At 43.1% G+C, this 21,655-nt stretch overlaps 1 protein-coding gene across 11 annotated transcripts in view; it reads left to right on the top strand.

Moving 5' to 3' along the window:
• Nucleotides 1-21,655, top strand: part of OSBPL5 (oxysterol binding protein like 5) — a 174,434-nt gene that overhangs the window by 77,695 nt on the left and 75,084 nt on the right. The window contains exon 1 of one of the 11 annotated variants that reach the window (XM_021526759.3): nt 8,729-8,780. The exons of 9 other annotated variants lie outside the window; for them this stretch is intronic. The gene's annotated coding sequence lies outside the window, so the exon portion shown is untranslated. Of the gene's footprint in view, nt 1-8,728; nt 8,781-19,187; nt 19,370-21,655 lie in introns of those variants that run through there. One more of the 11 variants, XM_021526754.3, reaches the window with a different exon arrangement.

Here is a 21,655-nt window from a genome sequence, read left to right as displayed (position 1 = left end):
CTGACTCAAGATACCAAAAGTGCAAGACACAGGGTCCTGTGTATCTTCCCTATCTTGTACCTATTTATGAAAATTGGTTCATGTGATCAGCCACCCTGTGTTCTGCATTGAACTTCTTGGTTGGTTGGTTCTTTGTGCTGTTTCCTGAGAAGAGTGGCTTGAAAGCCAGAGGAGTCCAAGGAGGTTTTGCTTGGCTGGTCCTGCCCAAACTGGCATTGTTGTGTGTAGGTTACAGCCCTCAAATATGTATCACCATTTTATTTTTAGGGCTATTTCTGCTACACAGCAGTCACTGGGAAAAAAAAAAAAAAAAAAAAAAAACAACAAGCACAATATGAAGTAGATTAACTTTTGTTTCAGGTGCTCTTTTCTTCTCAATGTCTTCCATCACTGCCAGGAACTTCTGTCTGAGGCAGTACATTGGAAAAGTTCAGGATTTTGATTTCATGTTACCTTTCTGGGTGAGCCATGATGCATAAACCAGCAGTGATTTTTCACATTGCCAGCACACAGATACTGTTTGTTTAGCTTAGTCATTCTATGGGAGGCAAGGCTGAGGGAATGTCAGCTTATTTTCTGAAATGCCAGCCTTTTCAGCCAAGAGCTCTCCCTTTGCTGTACATTCAGAGCTGCTGATGCATCTGAGGGATGCCTCCTAGCTTGGGTTATTTTTGCATAAATGCCTAGCTAACAGCTGTTTACAAAAAAATCACTGCTTTGCATAATTTTTTGTATATTTTTTGTTTCACTTATTAAAGACCAGCTTTCATTATCTACATGAAAGGCACAATTCATGTTTGCCTAAGTATGTCAAAATTGTAGAAAATAGCTCTGTGCTTCTCTGTAAGAGGTGTTTCTGTGGTCAGTCCTGGTGTCTTCTGAACACGGAGAAATTCCTCTCATGAAGAAATGTCGGTTTCTGAATTTTGAGCCTTAAAATAGCGTAGTACATAGTGTGGTTTTGGTTTTGCAGCTTCCTCTCTGTGTAGTTCCAAGCTGACAAGATGCTTGTTTGTGAAACTGGGAGCTTGAATATCTGGCTGTTCAAAATGCCAGCGCTATAATAGGGAGCATATGATAAAAGAGTTGAAAAATGTAAGAACTTTTACATTATTAAGTCCCTTTCCTTACGAAGATATGACAGATTTCAATAAAGGTTGTCCCCCACCATTAAAGTGACATTGCAGTGATTAGAACCAAAAAGCTTCTCTTCCAGCTTTTCACATGCTTGCTCACACAAATAATTTTGGTATTGAAGAAGACATTATGAAATAAGTAAAGTGGTTGACCATTTGGGGATATTTGAAGTGACCAAATGATGCTTTTCCCCTGCTTTTGTTTAGAATAATTAAGTAAAAGAGCAGAACACCTGTCTGTAAAAATTTACATGGTCTTTAGCAAGGATAAGGTTCCTGGAACTGTTTGGTAGAAAGCTGTTCAAGTAGTGTGAGTTTTAAAAGAGAGCTATATCCTCAGGAGTGCAGCACATTCTTGCTCTCTGCACATTGACAAGACTGTTGCAAGTGGCAGAGGTTTGAATCCTGCATGGTATGAACAGGAAAATGCACATCGCAGATTTATCAAACCCTTTTGGTTGGAAAAGACTTAACATCATGAAATGCAACCATTACCCAGCACTGCCAAGTCCACCACTCAGCCATGTCCCAAAGTGTGACATCTACACAGCATTTAAATAACTCCAGGGGTGGTGATTCAACCACTACCCTGGAAAGCCTGTTCCAGTGCTTAACAACCCTTTTGGAGAACAAATTTTTTCATAATATCCAATCTAAACCTCCCCTGCTACAACTTGAGGCAGTTGCATCCTTGTTCTATCCCTTGTTACTTGAAAGAAGAGGCCAGCCCCCACCTGGCTACAGCCTCCTTCCAGGTATTTGTAGGGAGTGCAAAGGACCCCCTGAGCCTCCTTTTCTCCAGGTCAAACAACTCCAGCTCTGCCAGCTGCTCCTCACAGGACTTGTGCCCCAGACCCTTCCTCATCTCTGCTGCCCTTCTCTGGACACGCTCCAGCATCTCAGTGTCCTGCTTGTCCTGAGGGACCCAAAACTGGACACAGCACTCGAGGTGTGGCCTCACCAGTACAGAGGGACAATCCCTGTCCTGGTGCTGCTGGCCACACCATTGCTGATCCAGGCCATGATGCCCTTGGCCTTCTTGGCCACCTGGCGCTGCTGGCTCATGTCCAGCTGCTCTCAGCAGTACCCCCAGCTCCTTTTCCACTGGGCAGCCCCTCTGGCCCAGCCTGTAGCACTGTCTGGGGTGGTTGTGACCCAAGGGCAGGACCCAGCACTGAGCCCTGTTGAGCCTCCTACACTTGTCTGATTGAGGGAGCCCTCGATCCTCTTGTCCAGATTATCCATAAAGGTACTAAACAGGACTGGCCCCAGTACTGAGCCCTGCACAACATCACTTTGGACTGGCTGCCAGCTGGATTTCACTCTATTCACCAACACTCTTTAGGCCCAGACACCCAGTCAGGTTTTTGGTTTTTTTTTACACTGTGAAGAGTTCACCTGTCCAAACCAAGAACAGCCAGTTTCTCCAGGAAAATGCCAAAGTCCAAACACAGCTGTGCTTATTTCAGCCCTCACATACTCCAGTGCCCCTGGGTGTGCTGTTGTGTGAGTGTGAGAGCTGCTAGATACACTCATTGGCTCATACTGTGGAATCAGCTGCATGAGGGAAGCTTACAGTCATAGGCCCCTCTTTTGCAAATATTTGCACAATTGAATAATTTCACTGGTGTAAAGAAGCCTGTTAGGCAGGAAAGCACTAGAAGTTTTTTATATTTTTAACTTGGCGTTTGAAAGACAGACTGAGGGGAGTTCCTCCTTTATCTTGGACACAGTCTGAATAAGATCTTTTGCTGTTATTTAACACTATTCTGGCAAGAGTGAAGTGAAAAAGGAGAGTTTAATGCATGCAGAGACCTGTATATATAAATAAAGTGTTAGATTCAGAGATAGGTGTAGATGGAACTAAGAGATACAATCATAAAAATGAAATTACTCAGCAGTGTAAAACCAGGAATGAAGAAAATATTTGGAGATTAATCCAAATTTAATCAAATCATTGCTTTATGCTCTCTTGAAATGCTGTATCCTTGCTAGAAGCCCCCTAAGGTACAAACTGTTATACATAATTTCATATAGGCAAGACAGATCATGGTACCTCCAGATACTCGGTTTCTGTAGGGGTTCTGCCCTTGCTTATCTCCATCTCTTTACTTGTATGATGTTATATTATGGTCAATTACACCACAAGAGATCACAGGTGGGTTTTTTCCTAAATCTTTTTATCCATCCCCAAGGCTGCTGCTAGTCCATTTAAGGTTTTGTTTCCTTTTCAATGGGTGACTGCAAATTGAGAACTTCTTCCTAAGTGGAAGAAGTTCTTCTTTCCCTCTGAAAAGTGCTGATGTGATTCTTGCCCTACCCATGCTCCAACTATGAAAAGCTGCTGCTTGTGGGATGACCCTATAGGCACCAGTGACCCTATAGACACTGTGCCAGTGAGAGTCCATTCCAGACATTGTGATGGAAAGCAATGGGAAAAGGTAATTAAGAGTTTAAGGTGGTATATCAGGCATCTGTGAGACTGAGTTTTTAACTTCAGATTGGAGTGCTGTGCCCTCAGGTTGATTATCTATTGATTTAGAAACCTTTATACCAATGAAGAGACAGCACTCTGGACTCAGTCCCCCATTTATTTGCAGGTAGATTCCCATACTCATAGCAGGGATATGGGGTTTTTCACTGCCTTGCCTTGCCACTGTACCTTGTCCTTGAACTGGAGGCACCACAGGAGAGGTGGAAGGGCAGACTGTGAGTCAGGTACCAGGAACCAGCTGTATGCCACTGAAATACTAGGGGGTTTGCTCACAATGAAAAGTATCAGGTCCTGGACTGTGATCTTGGAGACTTTGTTCTGGTTGCATCGTCCCCTGCATCTCACTCCGTTGTCAGTTCTCAGTGTTCCAAGACCAGGCTGGCAGGTGGAAAGGTTCAGTGTTGGGCCATATGTCCCTGCTCCGACCTGTGTGTGTTTCTGAGCTGTTTGTGCCTTCTGAGGATCTGCTGCCATGGGAGCTGGGTTTAGCTGCCATGGATTTTTCCTTCCTTCATGTGTGAAGTGGCTGCAGCAGCAGTGGTGGTATGAAAGGCTAGAATAAAATCACACAGCTTGGCCAAATTTCAGTACTTTTCCATAGTAAGTGTTGCTAGGATATATTCGCAAGTTCCAAGGGTATATGTGTGTGTGTGTAGGGGGGGTGGTCTCAGGAAGGTTTCAATACTGAGTTTTTCCAAGGGAAGGTCTTTGGCTAGCATGCAATTTACATTGTATCTCCATTCATTCCTAGAATTCACTGATTATCTGTGGTTGAAATGTTCTTCAAACCAGCCCTGAGGCAGTTGACTGAGATGCTGAATTTCAACACAAATAGCCTAAATTCAATTGAGTATAAGTCCTCTACTGGGAAGTGTTGAGTAAGTTTAATTACAAGCCACTGCAGTGATGATAATAAGTGTGTCTAACAGTGCCTATGGTACTCTAATTCTTGGTGTAAATAAATTAGTCAGATCAAGCATTAGGAGAACCCATGCACTGTAAAGATGATGCATTGTTGGAAGAGGCTGCAGAGGAAAAGCTGTGGAGTTTTCCTCACTGGAAGTTATTGAGAGCATAGCAGAGAAAGTGCATGACCTGAATGCACTCAGGCTTGCTGCAGGCAGAGGCAGGGGGAAGGAATACAGTACAGGACTGTTTGAGATCTCTCTCAGCCTGGTTGGAAGGATAACACATTCATGAGTTAACCATTTCACATCATTTTTGTATGCATCTCTCCCTCCTCCATGCTGAATGTAGCCTTGAGGGGTAATTTGCTCTCTTTTGCCCCTTATCAAAAAGACACCATAGCTGTAGTTAATTATGCTGCAAGCAATGTATCAAGAGTGGATGCAGTGCCATTTCATAAGTGTTACAGTGTTGCCTGCTGCTCTAAAATCTGATCCAGGTAATGAATTGCAAATCTTGAAAACACCAAACTTGGAATTCTCCCCTCTCTTCCTAATATTATCATTTGCACTTGAGGCTGTAGCTAGACTTGGAGAGGAGAGTAATGCAGCCTTGGCCCAGGTGTCTCCCTATAAGGTATTCAGTGGTAGAAAAAAGTTACAAGGGTAATTTGAAGAGTTGTTTAGGGACATATTTGTTTAGGGACATATACATAACCTGTATGTGAGCTATATAGGTTAGTTGGGTAAGGTTAGGATTAGGGTTAGGGTTGGAGTTATCACATATCCTTGTGATATCAAGGATATATGAGGACATATGAGGAATGGAAAGGAGCTTCAGTGAGTATTTTGACTTGCTACTTGGAGCTACCTGACTTCAATGTCTGCCCTAAGAGCATAGGAGTACAGGCTCCTGCTGAGAGAGGCTGCTGCGTCAAGTCACTCTTGGCAGGAGCCTCTCCCCTTCAACTGAAAACAGAGACTAATTTCCTGATTTAGGAGACACAATTTGTTATGAGAAAGTGGGCAATGTAAATATCAGCAGCAAAGATCCTCCTGAAAGAGGAGAACACTGCTGGAATACCTACCTGCTGCATGTACAGTTCCCTGGAGTCTGCTGTAAGTGGGGCATGACTTGTGGCAAGCAGAAAGCTGCTGTAGTTACTCTGAGGTTGAATTTGCTGTTACCTAGTATCAAAAATAGACTCCTGTGTTCTGGTGGATAACATACTATCTATATTTTGTATATCTGCTACTATCAGTCTCTGTTTATTTGTACTGCTTATCTTTCCAAGGTCCTTCAAGCAGATGTCTGCTTGGAAAGCCTGGGTGTAATTTTTGTTGATACTGTGGTCTCTCTGCAGGCCAGAACAATAGTATTTTTTACTCCCCAGCTCCCCTGCTGCTGGAGCTGAATGTCAGGGATTTGCAGAGCAGAGAGCCAGAGAAGAAAAGTGGGGCAGGATTTGGGCTGCTGCTTGTCTTCCATCAGTTATAATGTTATTCCTCCAGGTATAAGGTACACCCTGAGTCTCTCTATTCCACCTGCAAATAGTTTCCATTCTCTTTCCAGTATAAAGGTTTTTTTCTCTTTTCTGGGTGAGATCAGAAACCCAATGTTTTTATGCATTGCCCAACAGGAAGAGTGAAAGTCTGCACCCTACATGTTTGTACAGATGGCACATGCAGATGGTTTGGGGTTTTATTTTTTACTTCCAATCCCATGTTATATCCACAAGACCACCAGGTCTTTGTGACAAGGTGCTTCATGGTCATGGGTATATTCAGCATTGGTGGAGAGCTGATTTGTCTCAAGTGTCATAACACTTAAACTGTTCTGGAGCAAATAAAGATGAAGTGCTCAGAATGGACGTGTGAGAGAAGCAAAAGTGGGGGAGATTTTTTTCCTTGTATTAGAAAGTTAAAGCAAAATGTTTGGTTTCATTTTTCTACTTCATGCAGTTTCTGGAAACATCAGTACTATCATGCTGGTGAGAAATTTGGGGAGTGTTGCAGGAGTTAATTTAATTCAAATCCTTACTCTTCTATTGCTTAGTAAGTAGTTTGTAGTAGATATATTTCGGACAATATGTGCAAAAATGTTTCTTTTTCTGCAAAGTGAGGTGTTCCACACCTCAGTGTCCTCCAAAAACTTTTGCGGGCTTGTTCTCTTCTCTCAGACATTTTAGGGTACTGTGTTGGGAATGGGTAAAGTGGCTGCTTAGGACAGGACCCAGGCTGTTATTTGATGTGAGGACAACAGAAGTATCAGCTCCAGGATGGGTTATTACCATGCCTAGTGCCCATCTCAGATGTTTGAATGTGACTTGGTATGTTTACCACAAACACGACATTGTTCAGCCTGCTTGTGTGTATTTGTGTCATTTAAATTGTGTAAAGGAGAGGACACAGGAATTCTATTCCTTGCTTACCTTAAGACACCAAATCCATGCTGTACACAAGGTAGAAATCCAGTTTTTCATTTTCTTTGGTGTAACATTATTTCTAAAGATAGGACACACGTAATACATGAGTCAGTTCCCTACATGCCATTAGTCTCACACATGCCATAGTAGAAGGCCACCTCTTAGTGGTAACCAGGAAGGAACAGATGTTTTTATCACCTTTGGTCACTGTGAGTAGTGCCTTACTCATGATAACCACCCATGGGGATCAGTCAGGCTATTTGTGCAGTACAGTGTTCTTCTCTGTGTAGGAGATTATCAGAGGCTGGTCTCTATCAAAAAGAACAACCAGTTTTCTCATGCACTAGAATGCTTCCAATGGGATCACCTCATTTAATTCTTGTATTATCGTGTTTCCAATGGGATCACCTCATTTACTTGGAAAATTTCTAGAAATTATTCCCTGCTGAAATGAATTGTGATTTCAGTGGAGCTGTTGTGGCAATTTAGGAAGAGTTCCACTCTAAATTCATGTGCATGGACTCAGGGGGCCCTGGGAAAGGAAACTGGGTAGATTTGACAGTGCAGTGTGATTCCAGCTTTCACCAAGGCAGGATCTAAACACTGTTGCTTTGTGAAGACACTGGTATATTCATTGTGAGATGTTTTTCTACTTCTGTTGAAATGCTGTACCTACCTTGCATTTGGTAAGAGATAAATGCTACCTGCTAATCTGTCTCTCTTTGGAAAAAGCTCCATTTATAATTACTGTTTTATTTGCTTTGATGGAGATGCCTGGGCTTGTTAAGCCCTGCAGTGTTTGAGCTAAGTGGTCTGATCAAGGAAAATAGCTGTGAAATTTTCTTCTGCTTTGGTAAAAGTCAGTTTGGTACACAGAGTTGGTGAGATGCCAAAGAGATGTGTTTTACTGAAGCCTAAGCTCTGTTTTGTGTGAATGTGATGTAAGGACTGTGAGATGAGTTCAAGGAAGAAGAGGGGAGCCCTTTTCCCATGATGGAAATCCTTGGAAAGAATTTAAGACTAGGACAGATGAAGGGAGTGGTATTCTTCAGCTGAGTGTTCCAAGTGAGGAGTGGAATTGAGTGGATGTTGAGTGAGTGTTAGGGACTGGATGTGTCTAACCATGTACATGTGCATTTAGTCTTGCAGGTTGCCTTTGATGTAGAATTGTTAATTATCTTTTTTCAACTTACAATTAGAAAAAAACAGCTGAGGGATTTTTTTCCCCCATGTCGGTGTTGTTTCCTCAGTCCTGGCTGCTCTGAGCGGCATTGTTCATTGCCTAGGTTTAAGTCTATTTTAGGATTAATAGTTAGGGCTAGGGGTTAGGATTAAGGGTTGGGTTAGGCTTAGTCAGGGTTAGGTTTAAAGTTAGGGTTCACAAGCTTAATTATGTCTCTCCACACACTATAAGCTCATCTGCACTATTATCTTGCTGATTAAATTGCAGTAATCTGTTTTGTTTATAAGCAAAAAAAATGTGATATGTAATAGTTGAGAGGCAGTAATTGGAATTTTCCAGTGCTTTTTCAGAAGGGAACTGTAGCACTAAGCTTTCTCAGTCTTGAACTTTCTCTTTTGTTAAAGGTAATGCATCTAAACAGATATTTCTTTTTCCCTGTTAATGTTTTTTTAAATAGAAATTTTCCACTCATTGTCCATTAATATAATTTGGCACAAAGATAGACTAATTGCATGGGCGGGTACAGTGATAGAGATATAAATCCGTTCCACTGACAGTGTCTTGAAATAGCAATCAGTCAAGATATCATCACTGCAGTGTTATATTGCAGATAGATTTTGCTGCCTCTCTGTGAGGGTGAGTGCTGTATTGAACCCATACATGTGTGTGTGTATGTACATGTGTGTACTGTGTGTGCAGCTGTGAATATTTAATGCTGTTGGATCCTTCTGTCCCTGGGTGAGATGGATGGTGCTGTGTAGAGATCTAACCAAAAAACAATCTCTGCCTTTTCTTTTCTCCAACTTCACTCATACTGTAACACTGTGCTGTCAGTGTGAGCTGTCACCCACAGTGCTCAGGAGGGAGATGTGACCCTCCTAGGTCATGTTTAGCTATCCCAGGCCCATCTAACATCCCTGGAAATCCTGGAGTTGACCAGCTTTGAACTCAATATTTGAAGCCAGATTTCAAGGGATTACATGTCCACTTGGCTTGTTTGATTTATTTTTTTTCACCAGCAGGTCCTCAGTTACCCACCTTGCCTCTCCCCACAGGGAAGTACTTTGGTTCTCTCTCCTGAAGTGAATAATGGCAGTCTGTCACCTCATTCTTGCTGGAGAAGCTGTAAAATGCCAGAGCAGAAGTAGCAGGCTTGAGGTCTTGTACTCTGCTTGTTGTGGTCACCTGCTGTTCAGTGCAGGGAGCTGCAGAGAAAGGACATTTGTGTGGCCATTCCTCTACTGCCATGTTCCAGGCATGGGATCACAGCTGAAAGTCTGTTTTTGTCTGTTTTTCTATTACTGCTGCATTCACTCTGTTTAATACAAGCAAAAATATTCCAGAAGCAAAACTGGCTCTGACATGTTAGTCTTGGTTCCCTGTCCTCTTGCACTGATCTCTTGCCCATGGTGCCACTGAACCACCAGTGGGACAAGTCTGGAGACTCAGCATCAGGGAATCTCTGACTCACTGATGACACAGCTGCAGAAATGGATTTTCTTGGCCGAAGAGACTAAAACAGGCGTGGTTTCAGGGGGAAAAAAAATCCTTTGGCAGCTACTTTATGTTGCCATTTTCAAAATGGCATGTTCTGTCATAAACTCTGCTTCCAACCCTTCTTTCTTGATCTGGATTTAGAAACACACTCTTTGATGGGGAAAGCAGACTCGAGTCCAGAAGTCCTTCATTTGGCTGTCCACCCCTTCAAGGCAAAGGCTGTTTTCTAGATCACAGGACTCAAGTCTGACTGTCTTTATCAGAGTTAGCTGCTGCATGTCCTCCTGTGCCTCCAGCACGTACAGCACTCCTGGGTGGAGTGCAGGCACTGGCTGTTCTGCTGGATTGCGACTTGTTCCCTCCTTGCTGTGCAGCTGCTGTGCAGCACAGTTTAATCCAGAGGCCAATGCAACACATGATACCCAGCTATCTGTGGCATGAAATGGTGTGTTACCACTTCAAAGGCAGCCCAGAGCCTCGTGGTTGTCCTCCCAAACAGAACCCTGCTCTCTGCTAAACATAAAAGGACATCGTGTAAATAGCCTCACTTGCATCAAAGTCAGGTCACCAGCTGTGGATCTGGCTCCACGTGTCTGGTGTGCTCTTTACCAGCAGAGATAATGGTATTTAAACAGACTTTTACTGAGGTTTTTGACTCTTTGGTGTTTTTTACTGCATCTGGCTCCATTACTGGCTTTCTTACCATTCCCATAACATCTTTTTCTTTTTGGGAGTTGTTGTAAAAGCAGAATCTTGTACAGCTGAAAGCATTAAAGCCAAAAGGTTCATGAAGAGGGTGCAGTACAGGCTGATTCTGACTCTGGTTGCTCATGGCTGGACTCAAAGGAAGCTGACACACCAGTCACCTCATATCCAGTTCATAGTTCTACCTTAATTTTAAGCTAGAGTACACAATGTTTGTTTGTGTAAAAGGCCATAATGAAAACAAAAGTGTTGGAAGAAATAAGGTAATTTACTTTTTATGGGTGTTCCTTCATTCCTGGTTTATGTAGTTCCAGACAATAAGTAGTTGCAGTTAATGTAAATTAAGCCTAATGAGCAGTTTAATGTAAGTGCACCATACATTCAACTTACCAGCACAGACTGCAGAAGAAAATGACCACTGAACAAGTTACTGGCATAGTCTGATGTACGTGGGTCTTACTGTATAAAGTAGTATCAAAGTCATGTTAGGAGGCATCAAAATTTCTTCAGATTGCCTAATTCTTGACACAAAAGCACAAGCTTTTGAACATTTTGAAATCTGGGTTTCTGAAGGTTTGGATAAATTTGCCTTCTGCTAGAATTTTTAAAATCTGAATAATTCTTACCAAGAAAAGCTTTTTTTTGTGCCACTTCATCCTCAGTGGCTGTGTTTCTTATCAGAGGTTGTCTGCCATGTGTTAATGTAGAGAACTACTTAGGATAAAACATATTGGGACCAAGCACTAAGTAGGGGTATGAAAATGTGTGACTCTGAAAATGGACCAGAGCTGTGGTTGCAGTTGCAATTTTTGCAGATGAGTGATTTGATTTGGCAAAAACTCCTTCCAAAGGTGGGGTGACATGCTGGCTCATAGAAGCAGGCTGCCACTGCTGAGAAGTCAAGTTCATGATTTGACAAACCATACTTTTTCATTTTCCCTTTTTAATTGCAGAAGTCAGTCAGAGTTCATCTCCTGCACGTTGGGCCACGAGGAAGAGCAGCTTCCTCGTCATCCCTTATGCTGGCTTTTTCTCACTGTATGCATGAAACCAAAGCGTGATTTTTTTTTCCTACCAGTTTTAGTAACTAAAGTCACAACAAACAATTCAGGATTGCACATAATCATGATGGCTCAGTCTGTTTAGAAAGTTTACTTTGCCGTGTAGCAGCCAGCACATGTTTTTCCATATGGAATTTTTCAGTCTCGTGCTCTGTAGCTGCTGGGAGCGGAGGACACTTGGGTGGGTGAGGAGCACCCTTGCCCTGTACTGGGACAAATGGGCTCCAAGACTGGTCCCAGCAGCCTTTGTCCTGATTTTCAACAGACAGAGCACCCAGTTTGCCTGGTGCACTGACCCGTTTGCCCATGGCTTGCTGAACTCACTCAGCCATGGTCTTTTTCCTCCAGCTCGACTGGGCAGCTCTTTAAGTCTGCCAGTCCTCCTTGTCTCTGACCTTCTGGCAGCAGCAAGACAAACTCTCTCCTGTTCTTCTCCTCTGCACATTTGCAGTCTGCTTTCAAGAAAAGGACTTCTCTTTGCAGCTTTTGTTTATTAAATTGGGAAAAAAGAAAAACGCCCTGAACCCAAAGCCCTGACATTTATTGGCAGCATGGCAGTGATTCAGGCAAGCACAAATCCTGTCACCACCTTTCTGTGTCATTTGGGAATTTTATTACAATAGTGCATGTTTCACACAGCAGTATTTCCTCAGTGTCCTGGCCCTGGGAAAACCTCCTGTTACTGGATACTCACCAAGTTGTTAATGGAAAGTTTGGAAGCAGATGTGGCAAGGTTTATAAACATATATTAGCTATCTTCTTGCTTCTGCCTGAATCACAGGACCTAATCATAGATTTGGAGAAAGGTTTACATTTTGTCTTAACTAGGGCTCAAAGCCCAGACCTACCCATACTTATTTCTCATAGCTGTGTTCCCAGAAACAGGCACAGGGAATGTAACAAAAGTATTCCCAAGATTAGCCTTCTAGCCAGAAACATCCTGAGTAATCTGCCCAGAAGGATGGATGCTGAACATACTCTTGCTGCAGTTGGTGACTCCCCCTTCCTGCTATTTGAGGCTTCTTTATTATTTTCTAACAGCTTTCATTTTTTCATGCTTTTCTTACACATCTGTTTGATACCTGGGATTGTGGGTTCTTTGAAATGCAAGGCAAACTGGCTGTAATTCATTTAAGTGTCTCTGTGCAAATGTCCAAAATTGTATTTATTTAATCTAAGCCTGTAATGCCTTGCATTTTTTTCATTTTTCTACCTTGTTACTATAGTATTTTATAGTATTCTCCTGGCAGATACAGTGGAGCCCCTGTGAAGTCAGGAAGATACAGCTCTTCTGAAAATCAGCTCTGTAGCGACACAGCATCACTTGCATTGGTGGTGGTGGTAGTGGCAGGGAAGATCTGTTTTGGTTCATAGATGTTAATGCTATAAATTGGCCAAGTTCTGCATTTGTGTTCTTTCAGGGGACTTCCAGCACAGAAATGCCTGCAGGCCAGGCTATGGGATCAGTGCTGAATCTATTATTCTACAGGAATTAAAGTGCTGTGATTAGAAAAGTTGCTTTCTTTAACATGAGCAATGAGCTGGGTTGCTGTTAGGGGCAGCACTGCTGGGGAAAAGCAGCATCTTGTCAAGACTGTACTTTGCATAAAGAAGCAAGAATGCCTCAGTAGGATCAGTTACCCTCTTCCTGTGGCCCTGTTAGTTTGCAGACAGAAAAGACTGATTTAGGCAAAAGATGCTTTTTAGCAGGTAGGACTGGCAGAACTTTATTTGTTTGCAATGGCCTCTGTTTTATACTTAAATGTTGTCTTGATATATATGAATGTCAAATAAAAACTGCAGTCATTTCAAATATAGCAGAGGCTTGAGATGAGTGGAATTAAGGAAAAGGCAGGAAATTAGTTTGGCTGCTGTATTGGTAAAGCCACTGGCACAACCTATAGAATTGGTTAAACCAAGGAAATAAAGCACATCTTTTCTGAAAAATCAAAATGTTAGTTTCTACACCTTTTTCTTTATCTTTTTCCCTTTTGTTTTTTGAGGTTTTTTTTTTGTTGTTGTTGTTTTTTTGTTTTTTTTTTTAAATACAGCAGTATAGGGACCTGGAAAGACTTAGCCGTGTTCACACAGCTTTTTGGAAGCAGTTTAAGAAAACAGATGAATTAATTCAATTTGCTTAAAAAAAAAGGTTTTGTTTGTAAATAGCATTAGAAGGTGTAGCAAGAAGGATGTTGTAGGACTGTTTGAGAACAGTCTTACAGCAATGTAGAGCTGAAAAGTATTCCTTTATCAAAATTCTGGATATAAAATGGTTTAATCTGCTGCTTACCAGAAAGGAAGGGCTTGCCTGCATTATTCCAGTATGTGCAGTTGTGGAAATGAGTAGTTAATGGGAGTCTGGAAATGGTGAGAAATCATGGCCAGGCGTACATCAGAAAGCAATTCTTCTTCCATCTCCTCCTCACTTTGCTTGATGGAAAAGCAGCACTGTACAGCCTGGTTTGTTTCTTTTCTGTCGCTCTGCAATCGCAAAAAACGCAAAGCACAAATCTCTTTCATGTCAATGATATTTCAAGAGGATTCCAGGTCTAAAAGGATAAAGAAAAACAAGTAGTTTCTTATTTATTTGCTTTGTTTTGTTGTTTTCTTTTAAAGCTAGAAATACACTGTGAAGATGTACGATTAGGGACAGGCCTGGGAACCTCAGCTGTGCTAAGCCCTCCTTGCCAGAACCACTGGAATCCTCATCTCCATACTGGGATGGCCAAAGGCTCCTGGGGCTGGAGGGCTGAGCAGGGTTGCAGGGAGTCTTCCTCAGCAATGCCTGTGTCCTGCTGCCTGGCCAGAAGGGAGTTAAGGGCTGTCTGCCTGCTCCATGATTCAGAGAGATTCCAAGGAAGAAAGTGTGCCTCTTCTTGCAGGAAATCAGAAGACACAAAGGGAGATGCCTTTGCTACTTCAGCTGTAGGAAGAAGCTGTGTTTTGTGTTACTCGGGCATTGGCTTTGACTGAGTAAGAAATGCCCAGAGGAAAAGGGCCAGTGTAGACTTTGAGCATGCTGAGATTTCCCTAGAGAGGTTAACAAACTTTTCCAAAGTCATAGTGTCTCTGGAAGCAGCTTTGCTACTGGACCATGAGTTCCTGTGTGGGAGTTGAACCTACTTGCATAATCCACATGCCAGCTTAGTTGTTCTCTAGTTGTGAATTGATCAGGTCATCGATTTGTTGCAAACATCAGAATTTGGAAGTATTTTAAGTCTGTTCTAAAGTCTGGTTTTGCATTGTTAATTTTTGCAATACAAAGCTGCATGTGCTGCTTGGCCTTTCTCTAACAGCATTTCATAGTGGTCTTTCTGAATGTTGTCCTCTTTTTTGAAGATTGAAGTGTTTTGCCTGCTTTTTAAGTAACGAATTCAGTCAAACTTATAGAGAAAATCACCTGGTGATATAAGCCTAGGGACCCAGACATGCTTTTCCATTTACAGGAAGGACACTGTTCCTTGGCAGAAATGGAGCATAAACAAAGAAAGAAACAGTGAGAATGTGATTACCAGGCACGTGGAAAATTACTTTCAAGCAAGTCTCTGAGATCAAGAAGTGTTAAGACAGATCCTGTCCACACTGATCCCAGGAAAGTCACCACTAACCCAAGCCCAGCTGAGAGTATGAGCTGGCAAGAGGAAAAACACATACCAGTTTGCAAAAATTAGTTTTATTATGGCATTCATCCTGAACTAGAGTAAGGAAGAGGTAGGACATCTTGGAAGCACTTATAATAGCTTCCTTCTGGGAAGAAATATGATGATTTGCCATTGTTTCGCTGTGGCTGAGATGGATGGTAGAGGTAGATGTGCCATTGTTCACAATGATGCTGTGACAGTTCCCTGCTCTGGATTGTCATGCCTTGCTTGGAGCCAGTGAGTCTCAAGGTTGCCAAGGGCAGACCACAGTAAAACTGTTTGTGAGGAGCCACCAGGTTGCTGTGATATTTCATAATTCATTATAGAGGAGGGATTGTTGCCTCTGCATGTACTCATTCAAAAATTCTCTGTTCTTTAAGAGGCAATGAAAATGGTGAAATTATGAGCCAAGAGAAACATAGGTGATACAGAAACCATAAAATCTTTTTCCTGGACAAAACTGCTTCTAGCACCTCCTTGTCTCATATGCCCAGAAAAATCCCCTCTGTTTTCACAGCTAGGGTCTTTCTCAGAAGGAGAGAAGCCCTGCATCTATCCCCTCATCTCAGTGGGCATCTCGGACCCTTTGCAGTGCTAGTTGCTTGTGAACTCTTCTCTTTAAATTCATCTTAGTTTTTATTTTTGGCTTGTAATACTCAGCCACAGAGGGCTCCTTTTAAAACTGTCTGAAGGCAAGAGGAACACTTTTGCCTGAAGAGTCCCTGAGACTCTGGGACATGCAGTAAAAAAAAATTTTACTTTCCACTCTTTCTGTTAATTACTTCCAGAATTTACTGCAGAGGTCCTCTGCCTTCTTAAGGCTCGATATTTTTGGAGTACTGTGCACTGTGCATGGTTCCTTCCCTGCTGGTAACCCCAGTTTCTGTGGGTGCCCTGGGTCTCTCAGCCCCTCGTAGGAGAAGGTCTGTGGACCCTGGCCTTGGCATCACTCCTTGCCTGACACCTCACTGGGATTTATCACTTCCTCCTAGGTGGCAGCTTTAGAATCCTGGCAGTGTTTGTGCTGGCTGACACATGAGCATTGCCTCCCACAAGGATTTCAATAGCTTCCTCCTGCTGCAGTGCCTCTGATAGTTGAAGTATCTGATCCAATAAAAGATCATGTCTCAGCAGGTGCTTCAGCTTCAAGAAACAAAGGTCTGTCAAGTGTAGAATGTGGTGTTTATGCATACATTTTAATCCTTGTTTGCTCAGTACTTTTGAGGTGTAAAATACCTCTAAAATGCTGGTTTGTCATTGTTGTTATTACCACTGCATCTTCCTTTATTCATGAGAAATTAGTGCAACAAATGGGAGTTCTTCTGGAATTCTGTATTCATACCATTCCAGATGTCTTGGAGGAATCTGGTCTGACACAAGGTGCCCCCACAAGATCCCAGTGCATGCAGCGTGAGGATTTGGAAACCATGTTTCAGCTAGAATTGTTCTCATGGAAGCATGTTGGAATAAGTCACACAACTGGAACACTGCAGTGGAGGGCTACAAACTTCAGAAGAGATAGACTGGGAAGGAGCAGGAGTGTTGCACTCCCTGTTAAGGAATGGGTGGATTGTGAAGGGCTGTCTCTGAGAAACTGCTACAAACAGGTTGAGTTTGTGGGTAAAAGTCAAGGACCACACCAACAAAGGACACCTCGTGGGTGGGATCTACTACAGGGGAACCAGGGGGAACCTGTTGCTGGGGTCTCTTGGCTCAGCTACAGGAAGCATCGTGCTCACAAGCTCTAGTCCTGATGTTATAAATTCCAACCATCCAGATATCTGCTGGAAAAGCAATGCAGCTGTCTATAGGCAATCCAGGAGACTCCTGGAGAGCATCAAGGGTAAATTTCAGATGCAAGTGTTACACAAACCAATGGTTTGATGCATTAGTGGACCTGGTGCTCACCAATGCCAATGGACTCACTACAGGGGTTAAGATTGGAGGGAGGCTGGGCAGTAGTGAGCATGCCCTGGCTGGGTTTGTGATCTCATGGGTGTGGCAAAGAGCAAAGTCAGGACCCTGAACTTTAAAACAGTAAACTCCCAGCTGTTTAAAGAATTAGTGGATGAGATTCCCTGGGAAACTCACTGCTCTGAGTTTATCCCAAATCCTGTCCTTAGCTGACCAGAGCTGGCAACTCTTTAAGGCTACTTTTCTTGGAGCACATGACCTCTTCCTCCCAATGTATAAGAAATCAAGTAAGGCAGGCCAGAAACCAGCATGGCTGAGGAGGGACCTTCCTCTCAAGCTGATTAGCAAGAGAAAATGCACAGCTAGTGGAACCAGGGCCAGATGACTGAGGAATGTACAGGGATACCATTTGGATGGGTTGGAATGGGATCAGGAAAGGTAAGGCACAGATAAAATGGGACTTGGCAAGGGATGTGAAGAATCATTAGGAGGGATTCTGCAAGTACAGTGGGCAGAAAAGAAAGGCCAAAGCGAGTGTACCCCCTCACCCCCTCCCATAAAGGAGAAGGGAGAGCTGGTGTCATTAGAGGGGATCCTGCCCTTCTTCTCTCATGAGACCCCACCTGGAGTACTGCATCCAGCTCTGGGGCCCTCAACACAAGAAAGAGGTGGATCTGTTGGCGTGAGTCCAAAGGAGAGCCATGAACATGGTCAGAGGCATTGAGAACCTCTCCTATGAGAACAGGCTGAAAGAGCTGGAATTGTTTAGCCTGGAGAAGAGAAGGCTCCAGGGAAACTTCATTGTGGCCTTCCAGTACTTAAATGGGGTTACAAAAAAGGGAGAGAGCAACTTTTTACATGGGCAGATAGTGATGGGACAAGGGAGAATGGTTTTAAACCAAAAGAGGGCAGATTTAGATTAGACATTAGAAAGAAATTCGTCACTGTGAGGATGCTAAAGCACTGGAACAGGTTGCCCAGAGAAGCTGTGGATGTCCCATCCCTGGAAGTGCTCATGGCCAGGCTGGATGGGGCTCTAGGCAGCCTGATCTAATGGAAGCTGTATCAGTGGGTCTAGAAGAAGATGATCTTAAAGGTCCCTTCCAACCCAAGCCATTGCATGATTCTGATTCTGTGAAGTGAGTGTAAAACTGTGTGCAAAAAGATACTGATTGATACACTGCAGTTGGTGACACCAGCAGATAAAGATATTTTTGCAAAACTTTGTCTGCATGATGAGGGCCGGGGAGGAGCACATCTTGGAGAGAACAACAGCAACACAAATAGCCTTGGGAGCGAGATTTGGCTGAGGTGCATGTTCTGTGTTTGTCTCTTAATTTAGCAGTATCGGGAAAACCCACGAAGGAAAAAATGTGGATATTTTCCAGATGCAGAGTGATTCAGGGCTGTAATTACAAATGCTCGCCTACTGAAATATTTGTACAATTGCCATGGGATACTGTAACTAGCAACATCCATTAGATTGTTTTTAAATCTAAAGCAGTAATATTGTGCTAGTGAACCTGAAGTCCACACCAGTGCTTGGCAAACCTGACTCTGCATGGCAGGTTTAGGTTCTGTACAGCTTAAGAAATTATGCTTTTCCTGCTCAGCTGCATCAGCTGAGAAGTCTTTGTCAAACTCATCTGTGTCTGAGTCCTGTGCAGAGTGCACTGATTCCACAGTTGTAAAGATTTACTTTATTACTTTCAGTTTCATTACAGAAAAGAGTGAACTGGGGAGGGTTGTTGGTTTCGGTTTGGGGTTTTTTTGCTTTTGATCGCACAGGGATTCTATGGGCTAAGAAGCCACTAAAAAGGAACAGTAGGACAGTGAGAGATTCTGCAGGACAGGAATAAAGTCTGTCACAGAGTTGCAGGTTGGTTATTGCTGCCGTGCTTTGCTAAGTGACAGAAACTGCGTGTAATTCTCCCGGTGCTGCCAGCTGCTTTGATCAGCAGAGAAACTGTTAACAGTGCTGACAATTAATTACTGTCGATGGGCACTGCAGCCTGAACTTCCCCTGCCGAACACTGGCAGCTCACACCCGGTCAGGGCTATTGTTTAAAGCTTTCTTTGGACTGAATCACGTTGTGCTTCTTCTTCTTCGGGTTCCCTTCCACATCACCCTTGGTCAGAGCGTGGCCCGGTTTTGTGAGCGGGCCGGGTGTTTGCTGGGAGGTGCGCTGGAGCCGTGTGCCCGAGCCGCGGCGGGGCGTGCAGGTGCCGCTCCGCTCCCGGAGCCGTGGGGCATCCCCGGCGGGGCGCAGAAAGCGCTCCGTGCATGCAGCACGCATGTAGCGAGCTCTCTGGGCATGCAGAGGAACTGGGCAAGGGATGGTGCCTCTGAATGCAGGCGTCGTGTGGGAGAGAAGAGTGATTGCCGTCTGAGGCTGCAGGAGCTGCGGTGAGTGTCCCTTCCCCTTCCCCAAGACTGATCCCAAGCTTCCTACTTAACACTCTCAAAAATCCTCCCTTTGTGTAGGCTCGCTCCTTATGTCTTTCAATCTCTCTCTTTTTTTATATATATTTTTTTTTTACCTGACCTCCTCTTCTTCCCTCATCTCTTATTCCCCTCCTTTCAGTCTCCTCTTCTTTGTTTCCATCCCATGCCTCAGAGGCTGGACAGTCTTAAGCAATCACAGTGGGTTCTTTGAACATATCTAGCCTTATGTTATGCTTTGGGAACTTTTGACTGGCAGGAATTGTATCTGATGGATTTAAAAGTATCTGAACACCCTGTCTGCATTTCTGCCTGTCTGCTCAAAACCACACTCAGCTTCCTTGAGGCTTGAATTCTGATAGCAGCAGCTGTGGCAGTGGTATCCTGTGATTTGCTTCATCAGTTGGCATTTCAGGGAATTTGGATTGATATAACAGGGTTGGCCATCTTACTGTCCTCTGCTGCTAAACCTCTTGGGTACCTTCTCACCTGCATAAAGGGTAGGTATAACTGGCTTTATTAGTGAGAGCCCACATTAAACTCTGCCCCTTCCACAGGTTTTTGTTATTATTACTGTAATAATACCAGTGGTCTGTTTTGTTGTGGTATATTTTATTCAGCTAAACCACGATCAGCCAAATCCTTCTCTGTGTCTAGATTGCTTGTAGAATTAGGAGTTTTAGCAGTGTTTTGGAGATCGGGAGCAAATCCTCTCAAAATTAGGTCTTGCCTATGTAAACAACTTGTACTACTTCACTGCAGTTCTGTAATATTGATACAACCATCCCCTAGTGCAAATTCAGCTATGCCAGTATGAACATGCTTATACCAGTGTGGCTGGTTCCCCTGTGGGAAAGAAGAACCAGCTCTTCCGGTATAAAGCACTTTTTTTTTGGCTCTGATTACATCCACACTTTTGTTGTATCATCAGAAATATAGCAGCAAATAATACTTGTAATTTAACAAGGGTGAACTGGTACAAAATCATGTATAGAACAAGTCTTGGTCTGCAGACTGCCTCAATAACTCTTTAACAAGCAAGTGTTGAATATGCTGTGTATTTATAATCTTGTCTTTGTGACTGGAGGTACAGTGGAAGGACTTTGTGTTGTTGCTGCCATTATGTATTCACATTTAAGAAACTAAGAAGTGGCCAGTGTGTTGGCTATAAAGTCACGACTGTGAGTCATGTGAGTCGTCGTTGTTGTTTATTTATAAATAAAGTACCTAAGATTTTATTCACTTTCAGACTGATTACTGACCATTCCTTTTATGTGCAGCCAATTGGCAATGTAGTGACAGAGATGTAAATTCCAGTAATGTTTACTTGGAAGTGCCTTTGAGCTTTCAGGGAAATAGATATTTTAGCAATGTCACAAAAATGGTTCCTGAAAATCCACTTGCACCAGGGAAATGTGAGTGCCTGGTTGGTGTGAAACACTTATCTGTGGTCATCTGCCTCAGTCATCAGTAGGGCAGGGCAGGCTAGAGACCAACCGTACATAGTGAAACTTTGAAAAATTCCAATGAGACACTATAATCCTAAACATCATGGTTTATCAGGAGGGTTAATCAAGATGATCAGTATGTGTCTTGTAGCAAGGAATTTGTAGGGAAGACTCTTGATGTTTGCAGGCAAAGGAGAAAGACATTTTGTATAGAAATCACTTTATATTCAGAGCTTTTTGGGAAGGCAGTGCCACCAGCAGAAGTGTTTTTTTGGGAAAGAACTGTCTTAATTGTACATGGCTGATGACAGGTATCTGGAAACAAGGGACTTAACTAAAGCTTTTAGGTTCTCTTCTACCAGAGAAAATAAGTATGATAGGCTTCTTTCCTTCTACAAGGTAAGAGGTTATTTTAAGGTATTCTAAGTTATTTCAAGGTGATAGTGACATGAAGGAATTGATGGAGGGGGGAGAAGCTGGTGCCATTAGGGGACTGCAAAGCTTTGCTGGAATGTGCTTTGTTGTACTGCTTGTTGGCACAGTTATCTTGACAGGTTGTTGAGGGAAGTAAATTTTCACAGAACCTAATAGTTTCCTCCTATGAGTTAGTGTCACCTCTGTTTCATTTAATTCCCACCTTTGCTTGTTTTGAGTGCCATTTCCATGCTGCGTTTCTCAACTTCATTACCTCCAGACTGAGCACTGCTTTGGGAGCAGCTTTCCAAACTGCAAGGGGCTTGTTTTGCAGAGCAAGGTGCAAATCTTCTTTGCTGTTTTTTCCCTGAGCTCACTGACTCCATAC

Source organism: Lonchura striata, chromosome 6 (assembly GCF_046129695.1).
Source record: "Lonchura striata isolate bLonStr1 chromosome 6, bLonStr1.mat, whole genome shotgun sequence".
Taxonomy (NCBI): Eukaryota; Metazoa; Chordata; class Aves; order Passeriformes; family Estrildidae; genus Lonchura; species Lonchura striata.
Note: the sequence above shows the minus strand (reverse complement) of the source record. Positions and strands in the feature narration are given on the sequence as shown.